Raw genomic sequence first — 17,228 nt, forward strand, 5'->3', positions numbered from 1 at the left:
TTAATTTGTAGAGTGACAAACAGATTCTTCTCCGGGACAACAGCCACCATCAGCACAACAGCCACCTCCATGTTGCGGAGACAACATCAGAGAGAGAAGCCACATCTTTGAAAGCCTGGTGAAAGGCACCGGCATTTCAGGTTTTCGTTTCTTTAGATTTCTTGATTGGTTTGGTCTGCATTCTTCTTGTTTCCTCACAAACAAAGCAATGAAAAAAGACTTCTTTGTCCTTAACAGGAGCCATCCGAAGCACGTGTTCAGCTGCCATACAAGATAAAGGCATTAATCAAACATAAGCCTTGAGGCAATTTATCAAGTTACTTAATGACAAGATCCAATGGGGAAGTGCTTCACAGTAAAACCTCACATATAGACAGATATGTATCATCATGAGGCAAAAATGAATGGGTATTAGAAGCGAATATTACTACTAGCACATGAACTATTCCTACTCCTATACAAAACATCGCCACATAATGATATAGATGGTTCCGCAGCATATGATAGGACATGCTACAGTGCTACCCTTCTAGCAGTGAGCTACTCCAGCACTGCCACAGTTCTGAGCAGAAAATGAACCAAGTGAAGATTACTTATTGTTTATATATGAAAAGGTACCTCCAATATTCCCTAACGAGATATATGAAAAAGTATCTCCAATATTCTTTAACAGGATATCCATCTTCATTTTCTAAGTTAAAGTTGATAAATTAAGACCATAATTATACACTGACATGTAAACATAATCATTTGGATCTTGTTATATGCATTTCAATGTGTATTTTCAAAAAATCAACATTTCGCACTTCTACCATCCCCAAATAAGCCACAAGTGACTAGATGTCACTTTACAAAATTATGGGTACTGAAGTCTGAAGGCAAATAAATGGGTAATTCTCTGTTTCTCATTGTGAGAAACAAGTTTTGTTTCTCATAGGGTATGTGTCAAGATTTGGGGCTCCCACTCATGACACATACGCGGTCCCCACCAGTGAAAAACATCATATTATATTTCAAAATGCCATTATGAGAAACAAAAGTGTTTCTCATAATGAGAAACTAGGGCTCCCTCCAAATAAATGGGTCTTGGAGATTGGGGGGTCAACTTTTTGAGGGTAGAGCCAGTAGCAGTTAATCCAGACTGCGTCAGGGATTAGAAGCATCGAATATCAAACGATAAAATCTTGGTGCTTATATCTCCCTCCCAACCATTTTATTTGTGCACAAGGAAAAGGAAGTATTTTTTTATTTGGCCCCAAAAGGCACATAGTGCATAACAAATTAACAATACATGTGTGATGAATTGACTACCTTATATTTTGATGATTGACTTACGTAAAACAAATTCCGACTAATGATGCTTAAAGAGTCTTGGTTAAGCAGAAGATTCAGGTTTGAAGTAATATGTTCCGGAGTAGGAACAACAAAGTTTGGAAGATTTGATGATGAATGCAAGCTTTCAAGATGTCCTCACAACTCTATATACTTAGTTACTCAGTGTACGAACTTAAGAAACAAAAGTGTTGGAAGGAATTAAGAAGAAACTCGAAGTTCCTGAAGGAACCTGAAGTTCCTGAAGGAACCTGAAGTTCCTGAAGGAACTTGATGATTGACTCAAAAAGTTTTAAACGAAAATTTGAAAACGGTTTTCAAAACCCTTAATTTAAGGAAGTGATAAAATCAGTTTTGAAAAAGATTTATTTTATAAATAAATAAAATCAAAATAATTCATTAATTTAAATGATAAGTTTTAAATTAATTAATTATTTAGTTATCTTTTTTAATAATAAATAATTATCTTTTTAATAAATCTTTAACTGATTTTTGACTTAGTAAAAATAATTTTTTACTTAAATTAAGGAAGCACGTTGATTTAGGAGTCAAGCTAGGGAAATCATGTTCCTAAATTTCCTCTGCCTACATCCCAACTTCTCAGTCAAAGAGAACGTGGGATTAAGGGGGAAGTGTGAACTTGATGGAAGCTTGGTTTAACTCCTTATAAAAAACAGATCAATGTTAAGTTTTGAAAGTGTGGAAAAACAATTTTAAGTATTCTGAGCGTAGGGTTTCAAAGTGTTTAAACGAGAAGTTCCTTCCATCCTTAGTCTCTTAAGTTCTTTAGGAAATATTTGTAATCATTGTGTAATTGGGATTGGGTTGTGAGAGTTGTAAAGTGTGAGACTTGAGAGAGTTCTTTACACTGTACAAGTGATTCGGAGTAGAATCACAAAGTGTGAGAAACTGTGATTGAGGGATCACAGTTGGGTAACTTGAGTTCCTCACGGAACTTGAGTCTAGGCAACGTATTAGTGATTGTAAATCATTTTTACATAGTGAATTTATTCATTGCCTATCTCAGTGTCTTTTCTCTTAGTAGTAGATTTAATTCCGCAAAATTTACCATAGTCTACATATATTACAATTCACCCCCCCTCTTGTAGTATACATTGTTCTATCAATTGGTATCAGAGCAAGAAACTCGAAAAAGCAGGAAGCCCTGTCGAGTCAAGTTCCTGGAGGAACAATGTCGAAGGACGAGAGACTAGCTGAAGGTTACTCTACACAAAGACCACCACTCTTCAATGGGAAGTACTATGCCTATTGGAAGACAAGGATGGAGATGTTCATACAGTCCGAGAATTATCAAGTCTGGCGAGCTATCGAAGTAGGAGATTACGAGGTAACCAAGACCAATGCAGAAAATGAGGTAATTCCTAAACCTATCTCTGAATATGATAGAAGCGACTTTGAGAAGAAAGAGATTAATGCTACTGCTAAAAATCTCCTAGTTTGGGGTTTAGGGCCAGATGAACACACTCGTGTTATGGGATGTAAAACAGCAAAAGAAATATGGGATTTACTAGAAATAACCCACGAAGGAACTCATGAAGTCAAACGTTCTAAAATTGATATACTGCTTTCTATATATGAACGTTTTGAAATGGGTTCAAAAGAAACTATTCAAGAAATGTTTACTCATTTTAAAAATATTACTAATGAATTAGTTTCTCTTGGTAGAGTTGTTCCAATGGATGAACAGGTACGCAAAATTCTAAGAAGTCTTCCTGAAGATGAACGGTGGAGATCCAAAGTGGCTGCTTTGCAGGAATCAAAGGACTTTACAACTTTTAACCTTGAACAACTTGCAGGTTCCTTGATAACTCATGAGCTTCACCTATCAAACAAAAGTCAAGAAAGCTCAAAGAGCCGAGGAATTGCTTTAAAATTTGCCCAACCAAGTGAAGAGGATTCCGAATCTGGAGAGGAAGAAGCTGCTATGCTAGTCAGGAAGTTAAAAAAGTTGTACCGCAACAAAAGGTTTGGTGACCAAAAGAAAAGGAACTTCAAGAAGATCCAGTATTCCAAGGAAACAGGAGGATGCCACAAATGTGGGAACACAGATCACTTCATCAAGGAATGCCCTCTCTGGGAATCAGAAAAAGGAAAAGGCAAAATGAAGGAACACGGAAAATCTCATACTCCTAACTTTTCAAAATCTGATTACAGGAAAGCCATGATAGCTGCGTGGGGAGACACAAGTTCCGAGGATGAAGAAGAATCCACGGAAGAAGAGACTGCAAACCTGTGTTTGATGGCTAAACACAGTGAGTCTGCTAAAAAGTCAAAGGAGGCCAAAGTGAGGGGGAACAACACATGGTACCTCGATAGTGGTTGTTCGAAGCACATGACTGGAGATAAATCAAAATTCCTCTCACTGAAGGCCTACCATGGAGGGACTGTGACTTTCGGTGACAATAAGAAAGGTGAAATCGTTGCAATTGGAAAGGTAGGAAAGTCAAGTTCCCATGCTATAGATAACGTGTTCCTAGTCGAGGGACTCAAGCACAGTTTGTTAAGCATTCCACAATTTTGTGACAAAGGTAACTCAGTAGGCTTTGATTCTGAAAAAATGTAGCATCATCCACAATGATACAGGGGAGGTTATTTTGGAAGGAACTCGGAAAGGGAACACATACACAGTGGACCTCAATACAGTTCCAAGGAACAATTTAACTTGCCTAAGTGTCATTGAGGATGAGCCCCTTCTATGGCATAAACGTTGTGGACATGCCAGCTTTTCTTCAATTGATAAATTGAGGTCAAAGGACTTGGTAGTAGGACTTCCTTCAACCAAGTTTCTATGTGACAAAATTTGTGATGCTTGTGTGAAAGGAAAACAGGTCAGGTCATCCTTTAAATCCAAGAAAATGGTGAGTTCCACGAAACCTTTAGAGTTAATTCATATGGATTTGTGTGGTCCTATAAGGATTCAAAGTAGAAGTGGAAAGAAGTATGTCTTAGTAATTGTTGATGATTATTCTAGATTCACATGGGTAATTTTTATGTCTAGCAAAGATGAGACTTTTGATGAGTTTATTACATTTTCCAGGAGAATTCAAAAGTCCACCGGTCATCAACTGATACACCTTAGATCCAATCATGGCACTGAATTTGAGAATTTTAAATTTGATGATTTATGTAGGGAACAAGGCTTAAGTCATAATTTCTCAGCTCCAAGAACTCCACAACAAAATGGAGTTGTGGAAAGGAAGAACATAACCTTAGAAGACATGGCTCGAACCATGTTAATAGCAAGCGAGCTTCCAAGGAACTTCTGGGCAGAAGCCGTGAATACAGCCTGTTATATTATAAATCGTGTCATGCTAAGGCCTATATTAAATAAGACACCCTATGAACTTATGAAAGGAAGAAAACCGAATATATCTCATCTGAGAGCATTTGGTTGTAAATAATAATGGTAAAAGGAACATAGGGAAATTCGATGAAAGAAGTGATGAAGCCGTATTTCTTGGATATGCTACTAACAGTAAAGCGTATAGAGTTTACAATAAACGTACTATGTGTGTTGAGGAAAGTGTGCATGTTATATTTGATGAAACTAATCCACTTCCATGTAATCAGAAACATGAGGACTATGACTTTGAAATTGGTCTAGTACATTCTCAAGAACAAGAAGAAGATGCAGTAATTCCAAATAAGCAGCCAACTCGAGTAAATGAAAATCATGAAAATCGAGAGAAGGAACTCGACATACTGACTGAAGTTCCTTCGATAGAACAGCCTCAGAATGAAGAACCTGCCAAGGAACCAATAACACAAGAGGAAATCACTGAAGAAGAAGCAACTGGCTCAGGAAATCAGAATAGTCGAGTTACTATCCAAACCTTCCAGCCCAAACCTTGGAAGCACCAAAAGTCACACCCACTGGACAAAATTATCAGTGACTTATGCAAAGGAACTCAACTAGATCGCAAACGAGGAACTTATGTGCCTTCAATGCTTTTCTATCTACTTTGGAACCTCGCAACCATAAAGAAGCCTTAGAAGACCCTGACTAGATTATAGCCATGCAAGAGGAACTCAATGAATTCGAAAGAAATCAGGTATGGCATCTTGAACCTAAGCCAGTAGATAAAAAGGTCATAGGTTTAAAATGGGTCTTTCGAAACAAACTTGATGAATATGGTACAATTGTAAGAAATAAGGCTAGGTTGGTTGTAAAGGGATATAACCAACAGGAAGGTATTGATTTTGAGGAAACATTTGCTCCTGTTGCTAGACTGAAGCTATTAGAATATTGATTTCATTTGCTACTTTTATGGGTTTTAAGTTGTATCAAATGGAAGTAAAATGTGCATTTTTAAATGGTTTATTAAAGGAACATGTTTACGTTGAACAACCCCCTGGATTTGAAAATTCAAACTTTCCTAACCATGTCTTTAAGCTTGATAAAGCGTTGTATGGATTAAAACAAGCCCCTAGGGCATGGTATGAAAGACTATCAAAGTTCCTTCTTGAAAATGATTTTAAAAGAGGAAAAATTGATAAAACCTTGTTTTTAAAATCTAAAGGAACTCATTTATTAGTTGTACAAATCTACGTTGATGACATTATTTTTGGTGCAACTAACGAATCTTTGTGTAAGTATTTTGCTGATTTGATGAGCAGTGAGTTTCAAATGAGTATGATGGGGGAACTCAATTTCTTTCTCGGTTTGCAAATCAAACAAACTGAAACAGGTATATTTATTCATCAGCAAAAATATGTCAAGGAACTTTTGAAAAAGTATGACCTTGAAACAGCAAAGATTAACCACACACCCATGGGCACTAATGTTAGACTAGACGAAGATCCCTTGGGAACTTGTGTGGATCAAACGAAATATAGAGGTATGATTGGTTCCTTATTATATTTAACTGCAAGTAGACCTGATATTTCTTTTAGTGTTGGTCTTTGTGCTAGGTTCCAATCCAATCCAAAAGAGTCGCATCTAACTGCCGTAAAAAGAATACTGAGATATCTTAAAGGAACGGCTGACTTAAGTTTATTCTACCCACTAAGTGATACATTCGATCTCAAAGGATTTGCTGATGCAGATTATGCCGGAGACTTAGTAAATCGCAAGAGCACGTCAGGTATGGTTCAATTCTTAGGCTCTTGTCTAGTTTCTTGGAGTTCCAAGAAACAAAACACTGTAGCTCTATCCACTGCTGAAGCAGAATATGTAGCTGCTGCTGCATGTTGCTCCCAATTAATATGGATAAAGCAACAGTTGCGTGATTTTGGCATAATTTTAGAATGTGTTCCTATATACTGTGATAATACTAGTGCTATATGCATCTCAAAAGATCCAGTACATCATTCACGTGTAAAGCATATTCATGTTAGGCATCATTTTCTAAAAGACAATGTGGAAAAAGGCTCTATTAAATTAGAATTTGTACAAACTGAATATCAAATTGCTGACATTCTAACAAAGCCTTTGAGTAGAGAAAAATTCGAAAAGATGCGATTGGAACTCGGAATGATAAAGCTGAATTGAGCAGTTCTTCTTGGAACCCCAAGGTATGTCTTAGTGAAACGACTGAGCATTGCTATATATAACCTTGGTGTGAAAAAACATAATCTCGAATCTTGCAATGAAAGAGTGTGTAATTCTAATGAGTGTGTGATCATGTGATTATGTTGATGAAGAAGACAAATTAAGCCATATTATTTTCCAAGTTCCTTTTTGAAAAGCTCTGTACAGGTCAACCAGTATTTTACTTTGAAGTAACTTACTGGAATTTTTTTTCTTTCGTAATTTTTAATTTTCTTTATCTTTAAATTTTTATTTTTATCTTTTTATTAATTTTATCTTATAAATTTCAAAACAACAAAAAGATTTTTTATTTTCTCAATTAGATTTTATCTTATTTTTTATCTTTATCTTTAATTTTTTATTTTATCTTGATCATTGTAAATGAATCACAAAACCCTTCAACTTCCCCCATTAACCCTCAACCGTCACTTCCAACCCCTTCAAAAGTCACATCATCACCCGTCACTTCCCATAAACCCCTCTTCACCTTCAAGTTCCCACCAACCTCCATTAATACACTTCTCCTATTTTCTCAAAATTCACCCAACCATGAAAACCAACATCAATTCCAACCCCTTTGAACGAAGATCCGGACGGAACTCACCATCAAAACTCGTCCCTCCAACTATGATAATCTCTTCCTCCTCTCAAGCTCCAAAACGCAAGGCTACTCAACCCAAGGAAAAACCAGAAAAAACTAAGGCCCGTCGCACCGCAGTACCCTCGAAGAAAGCCCGGCAAACCCGAAACGACAAATTCTTACTTGGCTATGCAATTGATTACTCATGGTGCACGGATTGTAAGTTTTCCGAAATTTTAGAGTTGTTGGATTATCAAAGTTGGATATATTTGTTGGATTTGTGTACAAAGCTTCCAATTTATCCTACATTAATGGATGAATTTTGCTCCTCTTTTGTTTGCGTTGATGGTGTATGTAGTGCTACGGTTGGTGGTGTGAATATTGAGTTTGATGCAGGTTATTTGGCCAAATTGTTTACAACCCCAAATATTGGATATAGAACCTATGTCAAAAACAAATCCAAAAACACCGTAGATGGCCACAATGAAACCGAAATTGTCACATTTATTGGTGGAAACCCGAAAGTTACTACAACTAACCACAATGCCTTAACTCCTTTGCATAAACTATTGTTCAACATCATTTGGAGAGGAATTCTTCCTCGTTCCCAAAAACGAAGTACTGTAACCCTGTTAGATGCATCCCTCATCTTCTATCTAGCAAAGAAAGTTAGCATTAACTTTCCTGCCTTAATGATAGCCCACCTGGACCATTGCATTCCCGACTTACACATACCCTATGGTTCCCTTTTGACAGTTATGTTTCAGGATTTGAAAGTTCCTTTGCCACAAACCGAGAATTACATTCTCAAGCCTGAACACATCCTTCAAGAAAAATCATTGTTAAAGCTGAATTTAAAAGTGGTGAATGGGAATAGTTGTTTTGCATCTGATGTGCAAAGTGATTCTGAGGGGGAACACAGTGAGGGGGAAGGAGAAAAGAAAGAGGAAGATAGTGGGAAATTACAGAAGAAATTGGTGAGAAAGAAATAGAAAAAGATAGTGACAAAGGGGTCGACGAAGACAAGAGTGATGGGGCAGTAGAAAAGAAGAGTAGCAAACGAGAGAAAACAGAAGGTGAATCAGAGGAAGCAGGAGAAAAAGAAAAAGAGAAAGATACAATAGCAAAAGAGAGTGGGAGTGAGAAGGAGGAAGAGGATGATCAAGAGGAATTAATGAGAGAGTTGCTTCAGGAAATTGGGGCTCTGTCAAACACACCCCTGTAACAGGCAGAAGAAGGAGAAGTATCAGACTTGCTACATCTAAACCCAGAACCCTGTAATCTGAGCTTGTTATTGTTGAGTTGGATGATGATTCAACCAAAGTTTCTGAAGGAACTTCCATCCAAGTTTCTCAGGGTCCCTCCTCATCTGTTCCAGAAGAAATTCCATCACCACCTTCAATTCCATCCCCTGCTCACCACACCACACCTTCTCCACCTGCTTCACAGCCTTGTACTTCTGGTTTCGGATTCAGTTCTTTTAGCTCTGGTCCTAGTTCCTTGCAAATCCAGGAGGAACTTAAGCTTTTGTCCACTACACTTACACAGAGTATAACTAACCTTTCTTCTAAAGTGGATAACTTGGCTACTAAAGTTGAGGGGTTGCAAACTCAGATGCTTTCTCTGGAAGATAAAGTAAACGCTCATATGGCCTCCTCGACTCAGGAATTCAAAGCTAAGGTGAAGGAAAGTTGTTACAAGACCATTCTTGATGCGATCAAGGATGTTCCCTTACCATGAAGCTACTACCATTTCCTAGTCTTTGCCAAACATACCTACCCCACTGTTTCTTGTGATTTATGAACAATGTTCTTTTGTTTAGTTTTTCTTTTGTTTATTTTGGATTTTTTTTTGTTTGGTTTGTTTTACACATTTCGTTTTGTTTTGGTTTGGTTTGAACTCAACTGGCTTGATTTGTTTTTGAATTTGATATTCTCATTTTGGTTGCATATAAACTGTGTGCGCATGCTTAATCGTTCATGAATTCAGATTTACTACTCCCTCCGTAGTTTAGTACTATATATAGCATGCTCTTTCTATCATTTTGATAATGTCAAAAGGGGGAAGAGAAGAACAAACTCAGAAAGCTGGACTCAAACCGATTCCTCTTCAAGTCTTCATCGTTTAAGCAAAGGTATAAATTTCATAATTTATTAATTTCATGAATGATGCAGACTTCTTAATACTTAGTTTATTTTACTGTTTTGTTTATATAATTAGTTTACTCAGTTAATGGTTACGAAATTTGCCTGGATGATTATTTTGTTTTAACCGAGTTTGTTTTTGTTTGTCAACATCAAAAAGGGGGAATATTGTTGAATTGACTACCTTATATTTTGATGATTGACTTACGTAAAACAAACTCCGACTAATGATGCTTAAAGAGTCTTGGTTAAGCAGAAGATTCAGGTTTGAAGTAATATGTTCCGGAGTAGGAACAACAAAGTTTGGAAGACTTGATGATGAATGCAAGCTTTCAAGATGTCCTCACAACTCTATATACTTAGTTACTCAGTGTACGAACTTAAGAAACAAAAGTGTTGGAAGGAATTAAGAAGAAACTCGAAGTTCCTGAAAGAACTTGATGATTGACTCAGAAAGTTTTAAACGAAAATTTGAAAACGGTTTTCAAAACCCTTAATTTAAGGAAGTGATAAAATCAGTTTTGAAAAAGATTTATTTTATAAATAAATAAAATCAAAATAATTCATTAATTTAAATGATAAGTTTTAAATTAATTAATTATTTAGTTATCTTTTTTAATAATAAATAATTATCTTTTTAATAAATCTTTAACTTATTTTTGACTTAGTAAAAATAACTGTTTACTTAAATTAAGGAAGCACGTTGATTTAGGAGTCAAGCTAGGGAAATCATGTTCCTAAATTTCCTCTGCCTACATCCCAACTTCTCAGTCAAAGAGAACGTGGGATTAAGGGGGAAGTGGGAACTTGATGGAAGCTTGGTTTAACTCCTTATAAAAAACAGATCAATGTTAAGTTTTGAAAGTGTGGAAAAACAATTTTAAGTATTCTGAGCGTAGAGTTTCAAAGTGTTTAAACGAGAAGTTCCTTCCATCCTTAGTCTCTTAAGTTCTTTAGGAAATATTTGTAATCATTGTGTAATTGGGATTGGGTTGTGAGAGTTGTAAAGTGTGAGACTTGAGAGAGTTCTTTACACTGTACAAGTGATTCGGAGTAGAATCACAAAGTGTGAGAAACTGTGATTGAGGGATCACAGTTGGGTAACTTGAGTTCCTCACGGAACTTGAGTCTAGGCAACGTATTAGTGATTGTAAATCATTTTTACATAGTGAATTTATTCATTGCCTATCTCAGTGTCTTTTCTCTTAGTAATAGATTTAATTCCGCAAAATTTACCATAGTCTACATATATTACAATTCACCCCCCCTCTTGTAGTATACATTGTTCTATCAATGTGTGACCTACGCAGTTTGTGAATTATATAGCCATAAGCAGCATCAGTCTTTATGGGTCCCCACGAGATCTTAAGGCCAGCCTCCCAAGTCGCAACAGTCTCTCTAAATTGTTAATCTTACCAACTTATACTCATCTCAAGCATTAAGCATATCCCCAAGTCCATTTTAATATCACACCTCATTTGGGTAAAGTAATACGAAGTACAAAATTACAGGGCTACAAGTTCTATTCCCTTAAGAAAACAAAATTTAGAAGTTTTTAGTTACCAGCAAGTCAACAGGTGATATATTCATGAGATAGAAAGTATGTCTTATCAGCACTTACATCCTTCAAAGACTGGCAAACCTCGACGAGGCCATTCAGGGAAGGGCGTTGCCAGTTCAAAACCATTCTTTAAAGCCGTGGGTAAGACTGATTTTATAACATCTTCATTTTCAAGTTGGTGGATAGAGCATGTACTGTAAACAATCCTCTCAACTGTTGGGACTGCAAAATTAGAGCAAGAATGATTACAAGGTGGATAATATCTTCCCACTATACACAAACTGCTTCTGAAAAACCAAGAAGTTACAGGATTCCGTTAAAATAAAATATCCAAGTAGTGAGAAACCAAAATGAAGTGATACGGTATTCTTAAAGGATAATACACGCTTTAGAGCCTTCTTCTGAAAAGCTGAAAGGTTCGTCAGCCGGATTACATCAGACACACCTGCTTTATCTGCCCAGCAACAATTTCAATAGATGAGTCAAAACAGAAATTGTCCTAAGCTCATTAAATGCCATGCATACACGCTTCCTGGTTTAGTCATGCTGTTATTAACATACTTGGTACATTTTTCAATTACCATAATAAATTAACCACAAATTAACATGATTAATGTCGGTCTAAAATCTGACTATCAAGCTAGAACGATGATCATGCAGATGTTAAGTGTGAACTGGCACAGTAATAACAATGAAATATGAAGTAATAAAATTCTACAGTGTTTTCTGGCAAGTTAATTTGGATCCAGTATATATATAAGTATATAACCACATACATGATGCCTTAATCATTATTAATTTCATATAAACTATTTACAAAAAGAGAAGGAGCTGAGAGATCCGGAATTTAGACGATATACAATCATTGGTTTATCCTGGAGACAGAAATTTATCACACTGCTAACAGAGAGACAGATTGATATATCATAACCACCTAAGGAGACAACTGCCAAGTATCAGATTGATCCTTAGCATTGCTCACTCGGTACGTTAAAAGTAAAAAGAGGACATTAAACAGAAATTAAAAAGATAAGGAAATAAAACGAGATTGAATTGGGGGAAAAGCAAAGGGATAAGACTGTATTGATGAAACCAGGGTGAATTACCATTTAAAGCCTAATCAACATTTTAAGTGGTTGGTGCTCTGACTGCTATCTCTAGTGACACTTTCTCTTTCCACGTATCTGAATAAATCTACATTGACCCTCTATTTCTTTGCATGACCATTCCCTGATTGCACATCACATCATTCTTTAACCCAACATTGTACGATTTCCCTCAACCCTATTCTCTAATCCAGTAATCTTTGATTTATCTCCACACCCAACATAATCCATAATTGACTCAAGTGACATTTACAATGTTAGTTATGTTACCCTTCACCCAAGCACAGAGATGGGGGTTTATGGTGATTTGCTGCAACTTCAAAGAAAAAGGATCCAGCAATATAATGACACCTATTGGACCCTTCACACTTTAAAGGTAAAGCAGTAGCTTATCCCAGCTAAATTCAACTAGCATTTCTTCTCTTATGAAAAAATATCTATATTTCTAAAGGATAGGGGAATGGGGGTAAATCACTTATATAATAAAAAAGGAATATCAGAAATCTAGTCACTTACTATTCGTATGTGAAGGAAGTAAATGATCCAATCTTTCAGCTGCAGTCCCTGATCCAGAGCAGGAAGGATCCAAGAGTATAGAACGAAGCTGTTACAAAACGTTTTAATATACAACATTAGGGAAGAAACAAAGGAGAGTAGTTAGGCCTCTAGGTATTGAGAGTACTTAATTTACATAGCATAACCAGCATAACTGCATAAGTACCGTTCTGTATGTAACATTGTAACGGAAAATACAATGAGGTGTTTAATAGTAATAGTGTGAAATATAGGTTTACAGCAAGTTATCCAGTTCCTTGGTCGTATGAGCAAAGATTAATAAGCTTCAAAAAAAAAGGCTTTCATGATCATGGGAACTGTAGTAGCAATTTACAAATCATATTTGACAGGAAAATAAAGGTGGGGAAAACAAAAACAAGCACAGTTGCCATCAATTTACATTGGCAGCATCATTCCAGATTAAGAAATGCCAATAAACAAATTTGAGCTTTCACCAAATAGAATCACTGTTGCAGTAACTACTATCTAACATCCAAAAAATTTCACCTTTGAGTAGGCTGAATCCTCTGGGTCTATGTTCAGAAAATTCCCATGATGAACTTCCACATCTGTTGTCTAGGTCAAGGATACAAATAACCATAAACGTAAACTTAAAGCGAGCAGTGCAATGAATTATTGGTTTTATCTTTCATTTCACACTTTAAATATTGCACACATCTGAGAGAGCTAAACAAAAGAACAGCAGCCAACTGTAAGAACAGAGAAAAAAAAGGATACTATTTGCCCCAGCTACGTTGACAGTGTTTTGAAGAAGTTTAACCCGATCCGCATTCAACTCACATGCTACAATCTTTCCCTTGCCTTTCATGAGAGCAGCAAGATGCACAGTTTTGTTCCCTGAAGCAGAACAAGCATCAAGGACCTTCAAAAAAGCAACAAGTTACTACAGAAGAAGAAGAAGAAAAAAAAGAGGTAGACAAGTGCCAAAACACAAAAAAATTGAGCAAGTGTGCATCCCTCCAACATTTTTCATTTATTATTACACCCTGCAACAAATTTCCCATTTGGAATTTTCAAATACATTTGCTACACGCATTTTAAGTTAAAATATAAACCAAGATAACATGAATTATTGTATAAGTTAAGATTTCACTACTCATAAGCATTTATCATATCTTTTAAATAATTATTAATTTAAAAAATAACAAATTATAATACAAAAAGAAACCTTAAAGAGTATTTCTTCCTATCCGATGCCTTTCATCTTCCCTCTTCCCACCATTGCCTCTTTCATTTCACACCACAATTATTAACCCTATGCCCCTCTACGTTCTCTACACACATCTTCATATTCATTTACACAACCATGTGACTATCCCAGCTCCCTCTTACCATCACAAACTGCCACTCAATGTTCTTTTGCAACGAACAGCGCAACTACTAGCAAATAACAGAATAATAGAGAATAGAAAGAGAGAATAACGGGAATGACAGATTGATTGATTGATGAAGGATTGAAAGAACAAGGTAGTGACTTTAGGTCACAAGTCTCCAAGGTTCAAATTACACTTTTCTGAATGCTCCCTCTTTCCGATCCTCAACTTCCCCTACATATAGGAATACACTAGCTGATGTGGCAACAAGCCTTATTGTTACATTTACTACTTTCTGTCATTTACCCAAGATACAAAAGGACAACATAAAATAAGCCCCTAAGACATGTTGCGGACTGCTGTAGTGGGGAGTGCTGCTCTACCTCTGTTGCTGTTGCTGCACATGTTGCGGACTGCTGTAGTGGGGAGTGCTCCTCTACCTCTGTTGCTGTTGCTGCTGCACTTGTCTCTTCCTCTTGCTGTACGTATGGATTAGAGGTGGTGTGGGTTGGTTCATTACATTACCCGCCCCCAAAAGACACACCTTGTCCTCAAGGTGGAAGTCAGGGAATCGCAACTTGATTGCTTCCGCTTCCTCCCACGTGGCTTCCATGTCTGGCAATCCCTTCCATTTAATTAGGACCTCTCGAATCCCAGCCCCTTCCCTGCTGTGACCGACTCTGGTTCTACCACCAATTATAACTCGTGAGGAACTTGGTTAGGGATGGTGGGCGAGCTTGGGATGTTTCCAATGGGAAAATCTCTGTTTCTCCTCGTGAGAAACAGAACCTGTTTCTCATGGGGGCAATATAGTAAAATAGGGGGTCTGAGTGGGAAAATATAATGTGACGTGTTTTTTGTTAACGTCCACCTGTACACATTAGCGCCATGTAAAGTTGACGGAGTTAACTTCTGCTGTTCCATAATTTTGCCTTGAAATTGTGAAATAATTAACACAATGTCAGGAAAGGAGGTGTAGTTGGTATACTTCAATCAAACTGGCCAAGCAAGTAAAAGACAAAGTTTGGTACTTTTGTTGTACAATTTGCTGAATATTTAATTGATTCTTGTGCATTGATATTATATGTGGACAACAACCCCTACTATCCCTACACCCCTACTATCCGTCACTTTTTCTTCATCCGTCACGTTACTTTTGAAACCTACATCACATCGTTTCACCTCTACCCTTTTCACCTTCCCACTTCTTTTCACTTTGTCTGTCAGCCGTCACTTTTCCTCTTCATCCCTGCTCCAAAATTTCTGATATTTTCACTCTCTAAACTCATCTTTCTCACTTTCTTGGAAATTTATTTCCTTTCCTTCATCAATGGCGCCCAAAAGAAAATTGACTGCTTCAGCCATGTGAGATGTAAAAAGATAAAAAGATAAATTAACAAGCTCGGACTCGTGCTTCAGCCATGTGAGATGTAAAAAGATAAATTAACAAAGTTTAACTTAATATGGGAAATTGTTGTCTAAGATCCATAATTTGGGGGATTTTGAGTGATTTGGCCTTTCTGAAATGCAGGCAGTAGCTAGCTATATGCATGTATTCATTACCTACGTACCTGCAAAAGATAACAAGGAGGAAGTAGGTAGGCGACTCATCATTTATAACCGTTGGTTTTAACCTGTATGAATTGCATGTAAATAGCTATTACTTATTCTGTAAAGCATTTTTTTTGATGGATAAGCTTTCTTTTTAAAAAAAAAAAAAATTATTTTACGAGGAGGATTCACCATTAATGGAGAAAGGATAAGCTTTTTTTTTTTTTTTTTTTTTTTGTAAAATTATTTTACGGGGAGGAGAAGCTTAACTGAAAATGTTTGAATCGAAATTAACGCCATCCCACATGCTAGCCAACTAAGCATGCCTACTCAGAAGCTCAGAAAGGAAAAAAGTTGGAAGTAATTTCGAAACTGCCACTAGAGAAACAAAACTCGTTTCTCCTCGTGAGTAACTGGGGCTCGCCCGTTTCCAATAGCACGTTTCAATTGAGAAACATGGAATACAGGGTGAATAAGACATTGATCTGGTAGCCGTAACTTATATGCCACCTTCCCTACCCGCTGGATTACCTCATATGGCCCATAGAAACGAGCCGCTAACTTCTCGAATGGTCGCCTTGCTAATGATTTTTGGCGACATGGTTGGAGTTTGAGAAATACGTACTCCCCCACACGGAATTCTTCCTCCCTTCTCCTTGCGTCAGCCCCTTGCTTCATGGTATGCTGTGCCTTTAACAGATTGAGAGGTAGCTCATCCAAAATTACATCCCTCTCCTGGAGCATTTCCTCTAGACTGTCTACTGGAGTGTGCCCCACACCCAATTTTAACAACCTTGGGGGATCCCTTCCATACAAGACACGAAAGGGAGACATTTGGGTAGAAGAGTGGACTGCAGTATTATACTAATACTCAGCCCAAGATAGTCACTTTGCCCAAGCTTTCGGTTGCTCTCCAGCTCAAGACCCTTGTTGACCACCTCTGTTTGACCGTCGGTTTGGGGGTGATAGGAAGTGCTCCGTCGTAATTCTGACCCCTGCAGCTTGAAGAGTTCTCGCCAAAACACACTAAAAAAAATTCGATCCCGATCGGTGACAATACTTCCGGGGAACCCGTGCAACCTCACAACCTCCTTGATAAAACGATCAGCAACCACCGCCGCGGTGAATGGGTGTTTAAGGCCAATAAAATGGGCGTATTTTGTGAGTCGATTGATGTGAATTTTGATCCGAAAATCAATCTTCACAAGGGATATGCCTTAACCTTCGTCCCATACAGATTACTCACCAAGAACTAAGTTAAAGGCTAAGTCTAATTAATTAAGAATCCACCTAATTAACTAAACCAACGATTGTTTTAACTAAAACAAACAAAACAGCAATTAACCCGCAAGTTAACAAAAGGGATATTTAAGCTGTAACTTAAATTATCAAAGTGTTTATTAATCAAAGTCTAATCTCTTTTCATGTGATAATGAGGCCTATTTATAAGCTAGACTCTCCTAGGAAGATTAGGACAAGTCCCTAATTCAATCCTAAGCAAACTAGACTTCTAA

General features: G+C 37.1%; 1 pseudogene; it reads right to left on the reverse strand.

Annotated features, from left to right (window-relative positions):
* The window catches only part of LOC110724914, a 29,007-nt pseudogene continuing 11,779 nt past the window's right edge, over positions 1–17,228 (reverse strand).

Source organism: Chenopodium quinoa, unplaced genomic scaffold, assembly GCF_001683475.1.
Source record: "Chenopodium quinoa cultivar QQ74 unplaced genomic scaffold, ASM168347v1, whole genome shotgun sequence".
Taxonomy (NCBI): Eukaryota; Viridiplantae; Streptophyta; class Magnoliopsida; order Caryophyllales; family Amaranthaceae; genus Chenopodium; species Chenopodium quinoa.